The sequence below is a fragment of the Pongo abelii genome, chromosome 10, assembly GCF_028885655.2.
Source record: "Pongo abelii isolate AG06213 chromosome 10, NHGRI_mPonAbe1-v2.0_pri, whole genome shotgun sequence".
Lineage (NCBI taxonomy): Eukaryota > Metazoa > Chordata > Mammalia > Primates > Hominidae > Pongo > Pongo abelii.
The window spans coordinates 14518390-14534858 of NC_071995.2; the positions used below are offsets into that span (position 1 = coordinate 14518390).

The 16469-nt window shown below is 37.4% G+C and overlaps 1 protein-coding gene across 3 annotated transcripts in view; it reads right to left on the bottom strand.

The window, feature by feature from the left end:
• Nucleotides 1-16469, bottom strand: part of GRIN2B (glutamate ionotropic receptor NMDA type subunit 2B) — a 442920-nt gene that overhangs the window by 341379 nt on the left and 85072 nt on the right. The gene's annotated exons all lie outside the window — the stretch shown is intronic.

Here is a 16469-nt window from a genome sequence, read left to right on the forward strand (position 1 = left end):
AACACTAGAGATGCAACCAAAAACAATGGAAGATCGGGAGGAAGAGGAACAGATCTCCCATCACTAAATCCAGTTTATCCTCAACTTCCAAGGTGACTGAAACCACAGCTGCCTCCGAGAGCTGTTTAGGCAATCAACTAGGCTGGCTTATTACAGCATGGAAATTCCTTTCCTGCCTCCCAAAAACAGCAAATAAGCTGCCACTGTTGAGAAGTGAAGACCCCAGTTTTATAATGATTAAGAAACTGAAGCACTTACAAAATAACATTCACTGAAGTGTTTTCAATTGAAATAATATTCATGGAAACAGTTTTCTTCTCTACACAAAAACTTCCCTCTGCTCACATGAACCTAAGTACAATGACCCTGGGCTACTACCTGCAACTGCCCCCGTGTACAGAGATGCCTCTCTTCCCTCATCTCTAGCCCAAGTCTTTTCCTTCAGCTCTTGCCTTCCTGTTTGCTGTGTTCACTCTCATGCCGTGCAAAGGTTGTTCCACAGCCTCTTTGAGACCTCGCATCTGGAGGCAGCTTTGTTTCAGTTTTCAAATTCTCTCTTGCCTTGCTTTGGCTGACGAAGGAGGATAAGGTTGTGTGTGTGTGCGCGCGCACAGGTGTGCATGCACATGTGCGCACATGAGAGTATGTATAAAAAAGAGAACTTTATTTCTATTCATTTTGCCTCTCCTGCTCCATCCTCTTTGTTCTATTCCTCACCTTGTGTCTTAAATCTGTCTTCTCTATTCTTAAAATATGTTCATGAACAACTCCACTTGCCTCTTTTTTTCTGCTGTTCTAATTTTCCCTGGCTGTCCTTTACAAGATTTGTCATCTGTTTCTTCCCCCATTGCACCATCCACCTCAACACTTAAACTCTCCACATTTCCTTGGTCCACTTGCACCTGGCGGTCTCCTTCGGCACCTCTTCCTCTACTCTCTTACCTTGCCTGGGCCATTCTCTCTTGTTCTTCAAACTGTCTCTTCAGCGGGTTTCATTTCTATACCAGGATATAACCATGACCCACCAATCCCCTGTCCCCCAACTGAGTCAGTGACTCAAAAGTTACTCTTCCTTAACTAGAAGTAAGGCCTGGTTTCACACTTTTATCCATCTGCCTAGTTGCCTGGCCTCACTGCAAGGTTGACCCATCTGAAACATTTTCACAAGCTCTTCACATGCCCTTGTCATTTTCCTTTGTCTAATATATATTCAGGCCTAAGTCAAACCCTGCTATTTTCTCTACTTTAGCACCAAATTCTTTCTTCATCACCTGAGCAATATCCTAATGTTTTCCAACAACCATCTTTTCTCTGGCTTCTCCTCTCATTCTACATCAAAATATCTCCATCAGAATCATTTTCTCCTGCTTGCCATACTACACTTTCCTTCCTCTAAAACCTGACATCTTCTCTCCTATTCTCCTCTTCCCTTAAGAATCTACATAGAGAGATAGTGATGTGGCTTGACAGGAACATACCTGATTCAGTCTGAGCTCTGCAGAGTTTAATGAGGGAATCACTAAGCCTTTACCTCTGCATCTCATTAATCATCTACACCTTAAAATTTACTCATTCTTCTATCATCCTGTGCATATATTCATTCCTACACCAACTCTCTAAATTGCCATCTGTCTCCTCACCCCAGAATCAATATGAGTCTTTCTTACACAAACCTCCCAGAGATAGATGAAGAAATAACAGAGATAAACTAGTGATATAAGATACAAATATAGTATGTGTCTCATTTGCCAAGAGGAAGGGACACAGTTCCTGACCTAGCATGCTCTTGAAGGGTAGGAGATTCTGAGTTTATCAGGAGAGCTCTCCCAAGAGATCTGTCCTTTGGACAAAATGGAACTCTGGCAGAGGACTAGTGAAGTGCTTGGAAGCTCTCTGGAATTTGTCTGGATAAACGGAAGGCACCAAAGCAGGAATTCCCAGTCAATCAAGAGGAGGAAAGAGAAGCCAAGTAAGCCATAACAAACAAATAAAAAACTTTTTTTTTCAAAATTGGCAAATATGATTTTTTAAAGAGGCATTGAGAAATAGTGGAAAATCCCTGGATTTGAGAAAGATTTACTATGTGAACTTAAGCACATCATTTAGCCTCTCTGAACCTCAGAGAGGCTCATCTCTAAAATATAAGCAACAATGCCTCTTTCACAGCGTTGTGAGACTTACATGAGAAAATGGGTATGAAAGCAGTTTAAAAGTTGAAAGATACTATGCAAATGTGGAAGCTTGTTATTACTAAATGGGCCTGACAAAGACATTATTCATTTATGTATACATCAGTATGTAAATTTTAATTTATGAAAATCTTTTAAGATCCAGTTTACTGAGGTACAATTTGCGTACATTAAAATTCACGCTTTTAAGTTTACAGTTCTATAGGTTTTTGACAAATATATACAGTATATAACCACCACCATAACCAAGATATAAAATATTTCCATCACCCCAATAATTCTGTGTTCCTTTATAATCAATCCCTTAGCCCTCTCCTGTATGTGACAATCACTGATGTGATTTCTATAATTTTGCTTCTCCCAGACATCCTATAAATGGAATAATACTCTATGCAGCCTTTTGTGTCTGACCTCCTTCACCTGACATAATAGCTTTGGAAATTCCTCAATATTGTTGTGTGTATCAGAACTTCATCCTTTTTATTGCTGAGTAATATTCCTTTGTATAGACTTATCACAATATGTTTATTGATTCACTGTTGACGGACATTAAGGGGTGTTTCCACTTTTGGTGATCATGAATAAAGCTGCTATAACGTTCACATATGGTCTGTAGTGTGGATATATTTTTTGACTTTTCTTAAGTAGGTACCTGACAGTAGGATTGCTGAGTTATTGGTTAGAGTACTTTAACATTTATATTTAATTGCTAAACTTTTCCAAAGTGACTATCCCATTTTGCATTCCCACCAGCAGTTTCTCTACATTCTTACCATTCCAACCAACCTATTCTTTTCAAAGTCTTGTGAATGTTCTTTTCTTCCTTCCTTCTTACCTGCCTTTGGTCCTTCTTTCTTTTTGTTAAATTTCATTCATTTTACTTGGTGTTCAGTGGTAGCTCATTGTAGTTTTGAGTTGAATCTCCTGCCAACTAATGATGTGAAAATTTTTTTCAATGTTTATTTACCATCTTATCTCTTCTTTAGTAGTGCTTGTTCACACCTTCTGTCCACTTCTTGAGTTTTCTTGCTATTGAGTTGTGAGAGTTCTACACATATTCTAGATATGTGCTTTATATAAAATATGTATTTTATAAATATTTTCTCCCACTTTGTGGCTTATCATTTTCTTAACAGTGCCTTTCAAAAAAAGACGTTTTTGTTTTTATGAAGTCCAGTGTATTAATTTTTTCTTTTATGGCTCATACATTTTGTATATCTAGGAAGTCTTTGCCTAAACAAAGGATATAAAGATTTTCTCCTGTTTTCCTCTAAAAGTTTTTTAACTTGAGAGTTGTATAATTATAGTTCTATGATACATTTTCAGTTTATTAATCACTTTACATGTCACAAGGTATGAGTCGAGGTTCATTTATGGGTGTATGTATGTTTTGCATATGGATGTACAATTGTTTCAGCATCATTTTCTGGAAAGACTGCCCTTCCTCCACCACCTTGACACATTTGTCAAAAATCTACTTGTGGACTCTTTTATGCTATTACCACACTGTCTTGATTACTGTGCTTTTGAGTCTTATAGACAGGCAGTGTATGTCCTGCAACTTTTTAATTCCAGAATTGTTTTGGCTTTTTTGTTTTGCCATGTAAATTTTAGAATCAGCTGTTAATTTCTACAAAAAAAAATCCTACTGGGAGTTTGACTGTGTTTTTGTTGAATCTACAAAAATTTAAGAAACGTAGACACCTCAACAATATTGAGTCAGATATTTTATAAAATTTATACCTAAGAATATCATGTTTTTGATGTTACTACAAATTTCTTAAATTTCAATTTTTAGTTGTTCATTGATAATATATATACAATTAATTTTTGTATGACCTTGTATCCTCTGACCTTACTAAACTAACATTTATTTTAGTAGGTTTTTTTGTGTGTATTTTTTGCTGCTTTCTACATAGACAGTCATGTTGCCTGGGAGTAATGATAATTTTTTTTCTCCTTCCTCTTCTTTTTCTAGTCCAATAACACTAGCTAGGACCTCCAATAAAAATTTTTATAGAACTAGTAACAGAGAACATCCTTATCTTCTTCCTTATCTTAGGGGTAGCATATTCAGTTTTTCAGCATTAAATAGGATATTACCTGTAGGGTTTTCATACCTTTGTCAAGCTGAGGAAGTTCCTTTCCATTTCTAGTTTGATGAAATTTTTTAAATCATGAATATGTGTGTGTGTATATATATACATATTTTTGTCTTTTTCCTTTACAAGAAATATTTCTTTCCACTCTTGCTTCAAGATTCATTCTATGAACTTGGCTGCTCAAAAAGTAGAGACTTGAGAAGGGAGTGGAGCACTTAAATTAGCACATGTAGTGGTTATTTTGGTTAGAGTTTGAGAGATTGAATGAAGGATCACAGAAAGTAAGAAACCTCCCAAAGAGGTTATAGCTATTCGTGTAGAATATAATCAGGCCATAAAAAAAATGCTACAGAGAAGATAATAGATTTGAAATTGATGAGGGGTAAAACACAGTAAGATCTGAAAAAAGTTGGAGAGGAAAATTGTGCAAAATTGTTCCCTACACCAAAATTTTGGAGAAGTTAGTGGTGGGAGACAATGTAGAAAATAAGTTCTGTGTATTTTATATCAATTTCCAGATTTTAGCAGTACATAAAAATGTAGAAGGTCCTATAGACAACGAAAGACAAATACTAAACCACAAAAAAAGAGCAGTTAGGGTGAAAAATCTGACTTAAGTGTCAACTAAATGAAGACATTACAAGAATGAAATCTATCTCTAAATTGAGAGTGCAAGTATACATTCCTAAGAGATCTTCCTCTCTAGCTGGGTGTGGTTAGAAGCCCTCTAAGAGGAACCTTTTCTCCCCATTAATGTGAAAGATTTCACTCTTTCATCTTTCATGTCCACTTCATCCTCCATATAAATGTTCTTCCCCTGTGTTCTTCCCTCACTGCCCCTGCCTATAATCCAAATCCTGGTCCCTCTGTCACTCAACCCAGTGCTACCAGCAATCAGGTCTGAGAAGCACTGGTAACAAGATCTACAGGAGCACTTAACTAGGCTTTTATGTATTGGTTTAGGAATCTACCAAGCTTCCTAAAACAAGTAGTATTCTGAAGTTTTTAAATAGGAGTCTCAGAAACTGACTTTCAGAATACAACTTGTTCGTTAGACAAAGTATTGATGCACAGAAGGAAATAAAGGTGGTAACGGTATATAGCTTAGTTGAGAGCACATATCTAATGCAGTGTTTCTCAAAATAAGATCTGCAAGCAACCTGCGTCAGAAACACCTGAGAACTTGGCAAAATTGGCCAATATTTAGGCCTGATCCCAGGCCAGGTGATGCGGAATACCTGGAGATAAATTTGGAAATCTACATTTTCCACAAGTGCCCCAGATGACACTGTTGTGCACTAAAGAGAGAGAAGCCCTGATTAGAAGAGTGCAAAAAAGCCAGTTGTCCCCCAACCCAATGCAGCAAGTACACACAACTCTCAGAGCAGTGTTTTTCCAAATATGCTCATAACTAGCATTTTTTAAGGGAATGAAATAGACCAGATCAGTTCACATCATGTTGTAAAGGCAAAGATTATTTTCAGTTTAATATTTACCGGTGTATGTACTGGTTTGATGTTAAACGTATTTCTTAATTGGAAATGTTTTAAAAGCCATGGTTCATATAGTTCATATAGAAACTGCCTCTGAAGAAGCATCCTATACATCATCTGCTCCCACAGTTCCATATCACCCCACACACTCTGCTTCGAACTAGGGCTGGGTGCTTGACGAAGCTCAACCATTTAGGAAAACTGGAACATGAATGCCTAGAAGCTAAATAAGTTAGCTGTGGGCAATGGACTTTTGAGGCTGACTAAACTGCCGGGTTGAGACTATCATTTGGGGTGATGGATTTTGAACAGAGGAGTATTGATGAGCAAGCAGGAAGGGCCAGGTGGCAAAGAGAAACAGAAATGGCACCATCTGAGAAGCAAAGAATGAGAAGCAGCATTGAGTTCCCGCAGCCAGCGGGGAAAGGAGACAAGGAGAGCAGCTGCCTGGTTCCTGCAGCCTGCCCAATACTCACCCACCACCCTCCCCAGTTCCTCTTGAGGGCCATACTCCTTCCTCTATAATAAACCTTCTAATGCAAGCCAGCTCCAGGGGTATCAGTGTTTCTTAACCACATGTTTAGAGTATGATGCTTCTACAATAGAGGTTCACAGAATAAATCCTCACCCATAAACACTTAAACAGTACTCATGTCACATGCACACTCCAAGTGCTTTGTATATAGTAATTCACTTAATCTTCAAACAACCCTATGGGGTAGATGCTATTATTAGCTCTATTAGCCCTATTTAACAGACAAATAAACTGAAGTACAGAAAACTTAAGTAACTAACCCAAGGTTACATCGCTACTAAATGGAGGAGCTAGGATACAAACCGAGGCAGTTATCTCTAATGCATGTGCTCACTACCGTATATATCCTCTCAGATGTCAACACAGGAAAACAAATTAGATTTCAAACCAAAAATAATTACAAAAATAAGCTGCAATGCTTTGGAAAAACCATTCAATGATACAGGAGAAACAAAGACACAAATTTTTTTTTAAAGTACAGATTTGAATAAGGGACTTCTTAAAACATTTTAATAATTTGTAGTATTTATACAGGCAAGTACAACCATATAAATACATACAATATAAATGTACATGCAGCTCAGTGAATTTCTATTTTAAAACCCACCATTCATGTTTTTCAATACTTTTGTAATTATGAAGTGCAGTAAAATCTTCACAGGAAAAAAAAGTTTTCTCTATCCTCAAAACTGAACAAAACCCAAAAGACTAATACGTAGGCATGGGATTACAAGGCACAGAATTCAACAGAACTCATACAAAAGGATCGGCAAAAGATAGCATGAATGGAAGTAGAAAAATAAATAAATAAAAAGAAATCTAAACTTCTAACAGAATGAATCAATTCTTAGTCAAAGTGACCTGCTTTTAGAATGCTTTGGGGATTTATTTCAGTCTTACTTATACTTACCCACTCATCCAGGACAAGTAATAATTATGGAAAGTGAGTAATGAAGACTGGTGGTTTGTGGATCTCATGTATTTTATTTCTTTGGAGCAATCTCGAAAAGAAGAGAGGGACAATTGTTGCCTCCATGGGCGAGTAGCTCTTAAGCATTTACTTCTGAAGCTTGCTTTGCGGCCAGGTATTACATTTACATAGCGTTTGCCCTCTAAAATGGGAAGAAAACTGTGTCATGTCCTCAAATATATGGTGACAATGGCTCTATCTTAGTGGCTGTAGACTTAGCCCCAGGACTGACGCAGTGCACAGTCCACCTTCAGCCACTTCTACAAGGCTGTTGGCTCCTCTGTCCTAATTCCAAGTCAGCTGAGCAAACAATAAAACAGCTGAATTGGTATCAGAAAGAGAAGGCAGAGAAATGAGAAAGGGAAAGAGAATGAGTGTAATGGATAGAATGTAAAAAGAAACAATTTCGTTTAACCAAAAAAAATCAATATACGACCATGTATTGCTTAACAACGGGGACACATCCTGAGAAATGTGTTGTTAAGCAATTTCATCATTGTGTGAACATCACAGAGTGCACTTCCACAAGCCAAGTTGGTATAGCTTACTACACACCTAGGCTCTGTGGTATAGCCTATTGCTCCTCGGCTACGAACGTGTATAGCCTGTTACTGTGCTGAATGCTGTAGGCACTTGTAACACGATGGTAAGTATTTGTAAATCTAAACACCTCTAAACATTAAAAAGGTGCAGTATAAATACAGCATAAAAGATAAAAAAAAAAAATGGGCTAGGTGTGGTGGCTCACACCTGTAATCTCAGCACTTTGGGAGACGGAGGTGTGTGGATCACCGGAGGTCAGGAGTTCAAGATCAGCCTGGCCAATGTGGTGAAAACTCATCTCTACTAAAAATACAAAAATTAGCCGGGTGTGGTGGTGCACTCCTGTGATCCCAGCTACTCGGGAGGCTGAGGCAGGAGAATCACTTGAACTCGGGAGGTGGAGGTTGTAGAGAGCCGAGATCGCACCACTGCATTCCAGCCTGGGAGAGGGAGCAAGACTCCATCTCAAAAAAAAAAAGAAAAGAAAAATCATATACAGTATAAAAGATTTTTTAAAAAGGTATAAAACATAAAAAATGGTATAGGGCACTTACCACGAATGGTGCCTGCAGGGACTGAAAGTTGCTCTGAGTGAGTCAGTGAGTGAGTGAATGTGAAGGCATGTGACATTACTGTACACTACTGTAGACTTCATAAACATTGAATACTTAGGATACACTAAATTTATTTTTAAGAGTTTCTTCAGTAATAAATTAGCTTACTATAACTTTTTTACTTTATAAACTTCTAAAATTGCTTAACTTTTGTCTATTTGTAAGACAGCTATAGAAAATATTTTCTTTCTGTATATCCTCATTCTATAAGCCTTTTTCTATTTTAAAAATTATTTGTTTTGGCTTTCAGATTTTTTGTCAATAACTGAGACACAAACATATACATTAGGCTGGTTCTACACAGAATCAAAATTATTAAGACATCACTAGGCAATAGGAATTTCTTAGCTCCATTATCATCTTATGGGACCACCATCATGTATGTGGTCCATTGTACACGTGGTCCATCATTGACAAAAACATCATTATGCAGCAGCACATGATTGTACATTACATATCTAGGCACATAAAACAATTTTGCCATCTACTGATTAAGCTTGAGATAGGGCATACAAAATGCTTTTATATCTGAGTCTACTGAAGAAGTTTTAAGTAAGCACAATATAATTACCCAGCTTAATAACAGTTAGTGCTTCATCTGCCAACTATTTTATAACCTTTACCTAATTAATTTTCACAAAACCTCTGCAAGGTATGCATGTATTAAATACCCATTTTGTAAATGGACAAATCACGAGCAAGAGGTTAAGTGACTTATCTTAAAATGAAGAAAAAGGCTAGCATGTGGAATCAGAACGTGAACTGCAGTAAAATATTTCTGTTCCCCAAGACCATGCCAAACTCATTTTCCCCCAAAACTATCATGCTCTCAACCTCCTGGCATTATGGAATGGCAGCAAGGATGGATTTTCACACTGGCAAAATTGGCATACACCTGTCTTTCATTCAAATGACAAAAAGCAGTACAATTTTCACAAGTAGATCTGAGCCCAGGAAGCTAACACGCTCAATGGTAACAGGTACAGAGATGTACAATCAGGGAAAGGATGCTCCCCATCAGTGACCGTCATTCTCCAGCCTTGCTGCTCAGAGGATTTCATCTTGCCTAGACTTCTAAGAAAAGCCCGGTCAAAACAATAGGCTGGCACCCTCCAGTTAGTGAGGATCGAAACTGTCTTCCCGCTCTAATTTTGTCCTCCCTGTACTGAGAGGATGTAAGTCCCTGCTGTCCACAAGACGTCAGCCTTCCTTTCAGCCCCTGCTGGGCTGACTCTGACTATATGGCTGGCCTGTCTCGTTTCATGGACAATAAACATTCAGGACGTTGTTTCAACACAGATGAAGAATGGGTGTCCTTTCCTGGATGTTTTGCCACTCCTTACAAAAACACTGCCCTTTCCAGTAATTTTCTCTTGCCCTATCTGTCTGTTCTTTTTGGTTTTAACATACTGTGAAGTCTGCCCACCTATCTACCACCTCTAGTAAGCAAACTACATCAGGAACTCCTCAAATCTAAATCTCTTACTGATCGCTCTATAGGTTCTGAAAGCCATATTGGGGATGTGTAAGCTGCAGAGCCTAAACAGCATCTCAAAATCTGATCATTTGCGGAGGACTGGAGGACGGGTACCTCCACTACCCCATGTGCCCAGTGGCAGCACTGGAATTTCTATTCAGGAGAGGTTCAGTGGCAGCAATCTGGTTGGAGAAGAAAACCAGGGGACTTGGTATAGAGTAGCATTTCCATAGCTCACACTATTTTTACTTAGTGTATATATTTCTTGAGAAGAAGGGGTGCTTCATGAAGGCTTGTTGACAGTATGGGATTATATGTTTCTCCCACAACACCCCTTATCTTATTGCTGTCCCCTGAACCAGCTTAGGCACTTAGGTCTCTAGGATTGAACATGGAATGGCCCATGAAATGAAATTCCTGGTCTGCAGTCTGGAAACAGTGTGACTCCTGCTCAGTTTCAGAGAAGGCAGAGTCCTTTGAGCACCATGCAGACTTACCACCCTGGGAGACAGGTAGTGCCCTGGGTATCACAACCTTGAGGCTGCAAACTCTAGTGGGCCCGGAACCCATCTGAGCAGGTTTCCTCTGCAGATGAGGCCTCTTAAGGCAATGGCTTTTCCAATCTTATACATTAACCAAGCCAGACAATCTCCGCTCCCTATCAGTATTACTGATGCAGAGCCACGTTCAGCTGATTGCCATCTTTCATCTTCTGAAATGTGATTTTTAAATATGTTGTGTATTTCATTTGTGCAATGCCCTGGATACTGGATTGGAACACAATTGCAGCAGATTACACTATTTATTTTATATACTTGAAGATAGAGCCTCTTGAACTCAATATGCAAATGCATGTGAATAATATGCAAATCTGTGTTTTCTGCCAAGACTCTGGCATTTTTCTTTTAATGGGACTGTGATTCCTATTCAAGAAGGAAGAACATCTTCCTTGCATCCCCCTGCATCAATGTTCTCCCCCTCCTCCCTTCAAGGTCCTGACCAGCTTGTAACTTCACTAAGCTTCAAAGCCCTGAAAAAATTACAGGCTCCACTGAATTCCATTTAAACCTATAATGGTCATTGTAAGGCATTGTTTAGTGCATATCTATAGATATGCCACTAATGCAATGAGGTTCACACCATCTAACTGCCAATTTGGAATTTTATTCTTAACCTCATGGAATCTGACAGTCTGCTTAGTAATTCTAAATTTAAATGTTCTCACCTACTGTACAGATGTGGCCACACAACCTTTCTAATGAAAAAAAAATGCAGTTTACAAAGCTTTTTAAAGTGAAATTTACAATGGTGCTGGCAAAAGGTGTCAGACTGGCAACTGCAAAATTGAATCCTCTATTTAGCCTTAGAATGATGAATTGTATGTATCTTACAAATGCTGCCTGCACCATCACCATTATGATCACCATCATCAACACCAAAGCCACAAAAAGCCCAAGAGGTGCTCAGACCCAGAAGAAGCTACTGAAGAAGCCAATCAAAGTCAAAAATTATTTACCTACTATGTACAAGGCACTCTTCTAAGTTGTCTTAAATATAAACATAAGACAAGCCTTGCCCTTTAGAAGCATGCATCTAATAAAAATAATGGCAATAACTAATATTGCCTTAGCACTTCTTTTACACCAGGTACCATGCTCATCACTCAGCCTGGGACATGTCATTTGATCCTCATGACCATCATACTTGCCCAGGATTCTACAGTTAATAAATAATGGAGGCTAAATTCAAAGAAACCACCCTAGTGACTCATGAATAAATAGCTGTTGAAGTGAAATGAATTGAAATTTCATAGGTGAAACACAACTGTCCCAAATAACCAAGGTGCGATCCTTAAATTAAAACCTTCTCATAATAGGTTTTCATTCAGGGCTATAATGACAGAGGGGAAGAAAAAAAACAGAAGTCTCATCTCCCAATGGCCGAGTTCTAATTTGTATTTTATGCTTATATGTCAAATCCAACATAATGTCCTTACAGTTTTCCAGTCTTGGTCCTTTTATAAAGAATATGATTTTTTAAAACTATTTCAAATTCTCATGATGAAATATCACACAGGCTAGATTTATCCTCCCTATGCTGGGACTGGAATAAATGAGATTCCCTAAGTGATCCAGGGGGCCAGTGAGCACCCAAGATTCCTGGACACCATAAGCTTAAACAGGGCGCAGGCCAGAATGAAACTAAACTCCCATTGTCTCTAATCTCCAACAGCTTGCTTATTCCACTTAGCTTTGCAGAAGTGGTGGAGGTGAGGCAAAGACTGCCACCTTGGAGAAAGACACCTCTCCTTGTAAGTACAAAACACTCTCCTAAGCTTTGTGGTATATGAGAATAACACGGGGCCCTAAACTACCAACAAGAGTCCCAAGAGCTAACTGCAGCCCACATAAATCATATTGTTCTCTTGAGGACTTTGAGAGAGTGAAGGTTATCTACTTAGCCTCCTAGGAAGATATAAGATTGATGAAACTGTAGAGAATGAATCCTATAAAGCTTGTTCTAAACGTGAATTCACCTGACTACCTGAAAGAACATTCTCTTTCACGGAACCAGTGGGTTCAAAGCACAGAGTAAGCAGTCATCAGGGTTGAGAACCTGAAGTCAGAACTGAATGATGACCTAACCAAAACCATCCCTGTGACCCCTTGAGAATCATTTAGTTAGCTCTAGATTTTGTTCAGTATTCAAATTGACTTGCTCAGCATTGATCAATGACTAGCACTTGGCCCATATCTAAGTAAATTTGATTAAATTGTTTTGAACAGCCTTTGAATTACATCTAAACAGCCATATTTTAAAATAGTAAACACACTCTATTTCACCACTGTTATCAATAAAATATTCATAGGGCTTGCGTACACATTGATTTCTAATCATATGGCCAAATACTAAGAAGCATGTGTTTCTATTTTTCCTGTGCTGGTGAAAAATGATGCAGAAGACAGATGGTGGAGGGGAAGGGGTAGCAGAAAACATTAAAAACTGATACTTCCAAAACAGGTTTTAATAAAATAGAAAAATCCTTAAATTGTGATGTCAAAGGAAAAGAACATGAAAAATTATGATTCCAAATCAAATAATCCACATACAAACGTAAGAAGAAATATACCAAAATATTGGATGATAAACATTCATAAATTATTTGTTTAATCATTATTAACTAATGCCAAATCAGAAAAATTTAACATTTCAGACCCCACAGCGACCTGGAAATCTGTGAAAAGACAGACAAATGCGAATCTCACTTTTATTTAATAGATATGTGCCTCAAAAGCTAAACATAAAACTCAAGTCTATAAATGTATTTCACAGATATTTGAAAGCCATCTACTCAAAAGCACATAACTTACTATTTTAAACAATGATTTTGAAGAACTGATATAGGAAAATAAAATCAGCCAAGAATGAACAAAAAAGGCAACTTAAAGTGACTTTTCTTAAAAAAAGAAGGGGGCTTGCATTTATTTGATTTATAAATGGATGACACAGAATTATGTTCACAACTATAACAAAGAATTTAAAATATACTGTAGATATGAGCAGAAAATTCACAGAAGAGAAACCACAATGAAGAAACCTGGAAAATTGTCCAATATTACTCATAATTACAGAAATAAAAACACAGCAATGGAGTGTAATTTTTACCCACCAAATCATAAAGATTTTTTATTTAGATTTTAGAGGGGGGTGGCCAAGGACATGGTGAAACACAGCACTCTCACATATTACTACAGTGAATATAAATTGATACAAACCATTTTAGAAAAGCCATTTGGCATTAGAGATCAAGAGCCTTAAAAATGTGCATACCTTTGACCCCGTAATTCAATTTCTGGGAATCTTTCCTAAAGAAATAATGTAAAATACAGACAGAAAAAGCTTTATACACCAAAATGTTCACTGCAGCATCATTTATAATAGTGAAAAATGGAAAGTAATTAAATGGCTGACAGTAAGAAGGTGGTTAAGTAAATTATACTATAGCTTTATGACAGAATGCTAAATAGCCTAAAAAAATTATGTTTACCAAGAGTTTTCAATAACATAGAAAAATCTGTATGCTGTGATGTTAAATTTTAAAAAGAGCACCAAAAAATTGGTGTGATTTCATCTATTTTAAAATGCATAGAAAAATGCTGGAAGGAAATAACAGAACATTAGCAGCAATTGTCTTTGTTAGAATTTGAGTGACTCTTTTTCTGTCAACTTTTCCATTTTTTTTCCCAAATATCCCACAATGAACTTATGTTATTTTTATAATCAGAAAAAATTAAAGTTATATGTTAAACATTGCTTAAGTATATATACCAGTCGATAGACAAAGGAAGAATAATACAACTGAAATGAGACAGAGAAACAGATTAATGGAGAATCAACCACTTCCTGTCTCCTTTTAGGTAATGCCACTAAATTTTTAAGGCTGTGTTGTAATTTAGCAATTACTAGCATATGAAATATTTACTCCATTGGTTGGATAAAATTAAGTGCCTAAATCTCTCTAGGGTCACATATTTCCCAGTCTTGACTGAAAGGAACCATACAATGAATCATTTTGGAAAGAATCATTTCTGTAAAGTAAGAGTCATGATCTAATTTTGAGTTATCACATTTATTTAAAGTGCTGCACCCTCATTTGTGTGTATATAAAGGCATATGTACTTTGTGTAATTTTTGTGAATGTGTGCACATTGTGTAAATATATATGCATGAATATTAGAGCAACTAAGACTTGAATGGTTTGATTCAGTTCAACCTCCTCCCTCAACCGATGAAGAAACTGAGGTCCAAAGAAATCATGAGGTCAAAGAACTCGCTCAGGATCACTTGGCTGGCCAGTGGCAAAGCCAATCCAGAGGTTTTCCACTAATTTATATTGCCACATTTACACCCAGCATTATGACTGTAAGAAGCTGGAAAATTGAGATACAGTTGCAGTAACATCCAACTCTTACCCTACCCAGGAACTTTCACTTTAACCATTTTGTATGTTCCTTCATTAAACGGACTTGAAAAAGCAGTTAGAAGTGTGTGGCTGAGACCTTAGATATGTATGTGACTGTCCTGGTAGTCACTAATATCTCAATTAGCAGAATAAACTGAAAGTAGAGGCCAAAGCACTTCTGTTTTGTTAGTGTTTTAAGATCAAAACAGCTCTTTCCAAAGTTTGAAAGGCTAAGAATTTCAGAAGTTCTTGAGAAATGACAGAAAAGTGGGTTAATAATGTAAACGGAACTCTCCAGATAATAAATATTTTACTGTTCTTGTACAACATTAGGCTAGCTATCCCTGCTTTGCAATTCTTGCTTGCTGTGATTAGCATATGTAAAGTTTTTCAAGGTGACTTATTAAGCTTATTATCTAGGGCTTTAGAAAAAGTTTTAGAATGTAGATCTTTAGATCTTTTCATGCTATGTGAGTTCCTCTAACTTCAAGGTCTAATGAGGTGTGTGTTGGCTCTGTTTTAAGAGTCCTGTGCCTATTAATCATGGTACTATGGTATGTGGCAGAGATTAAGTCATGACTTAAAACACTTTGCAGAACAACTAAACTCCCTTTATATCCGATGGGCTTTTACCAAATATATGTGTGCATACGATAGTATATCATATATATTCTATATTAATCTATACTATTTCAACAAATTCACTATGAAAATATTTTCTACATATAGTAACTCAATGTTGATAACAAAATAGAAAATAAAGTACACAGAGGATCACAGTGTGATTTCAGAGAAGAGATTAGGTTTAACAGAAGGCTCTACCAATGAGGAGGCTCCTTTAACTGGCAATAAACTCAAAGCTGAGAACAGCAGGATCACGCCAGGGGAAATGAGTAATAGTGAGGAAGATGGGGACAGGAGTGCAGAGCTGACAAAGCGAAGGTGCAGGATGAGCTTGGCTATGACAAGTCCACGGAGGATTGTAATTAAAGATCAAGACAGCCATTTGGAATAGACTCAAGAAGAGGATAGGGTGTCCACTGAAAAGAGTAAAGCGATGGGTTAGTCCTTCAGAAGGTCTGCAGTATTACCACTGGCCAGTGAGGGCATGCAAAGCATCCAAAGAAAGCAAAAAATGGACGATTAAAGAGAATGATCATTAAGGCCATAGTGGTGCCTGTAACATTTGAAACACGTCTTCAAAATGAATATAATGTACAACTACATGGCAATGATCTCCTTAAGTCACTACAAAACTCCATTCCATTTTTTAAAATAATACTCATATGATGATCTCACAGCTCTGTGGACAGTAAAGTCCTTGAAAAAGAAAAGCTCAGAATACAAAATGTGTTGGGGGATTGGAGAGGGCATTCGGGTATTTAAACATGAAGAATATTATTGTATTATGAGCAACTTAATTATATGCAATACAGTTCACTATGTAGCAAGCACTACAGACAGAGCTAGTGTGGGTCACATGCACTAGCTGGGTGACCTTGAGTAAGCTGTTTAAACTTTCTAAGCCACAGTATTCTCATCTGTAAAATGGTAAGAATAATACCCACCTTGCAGAACTCTTG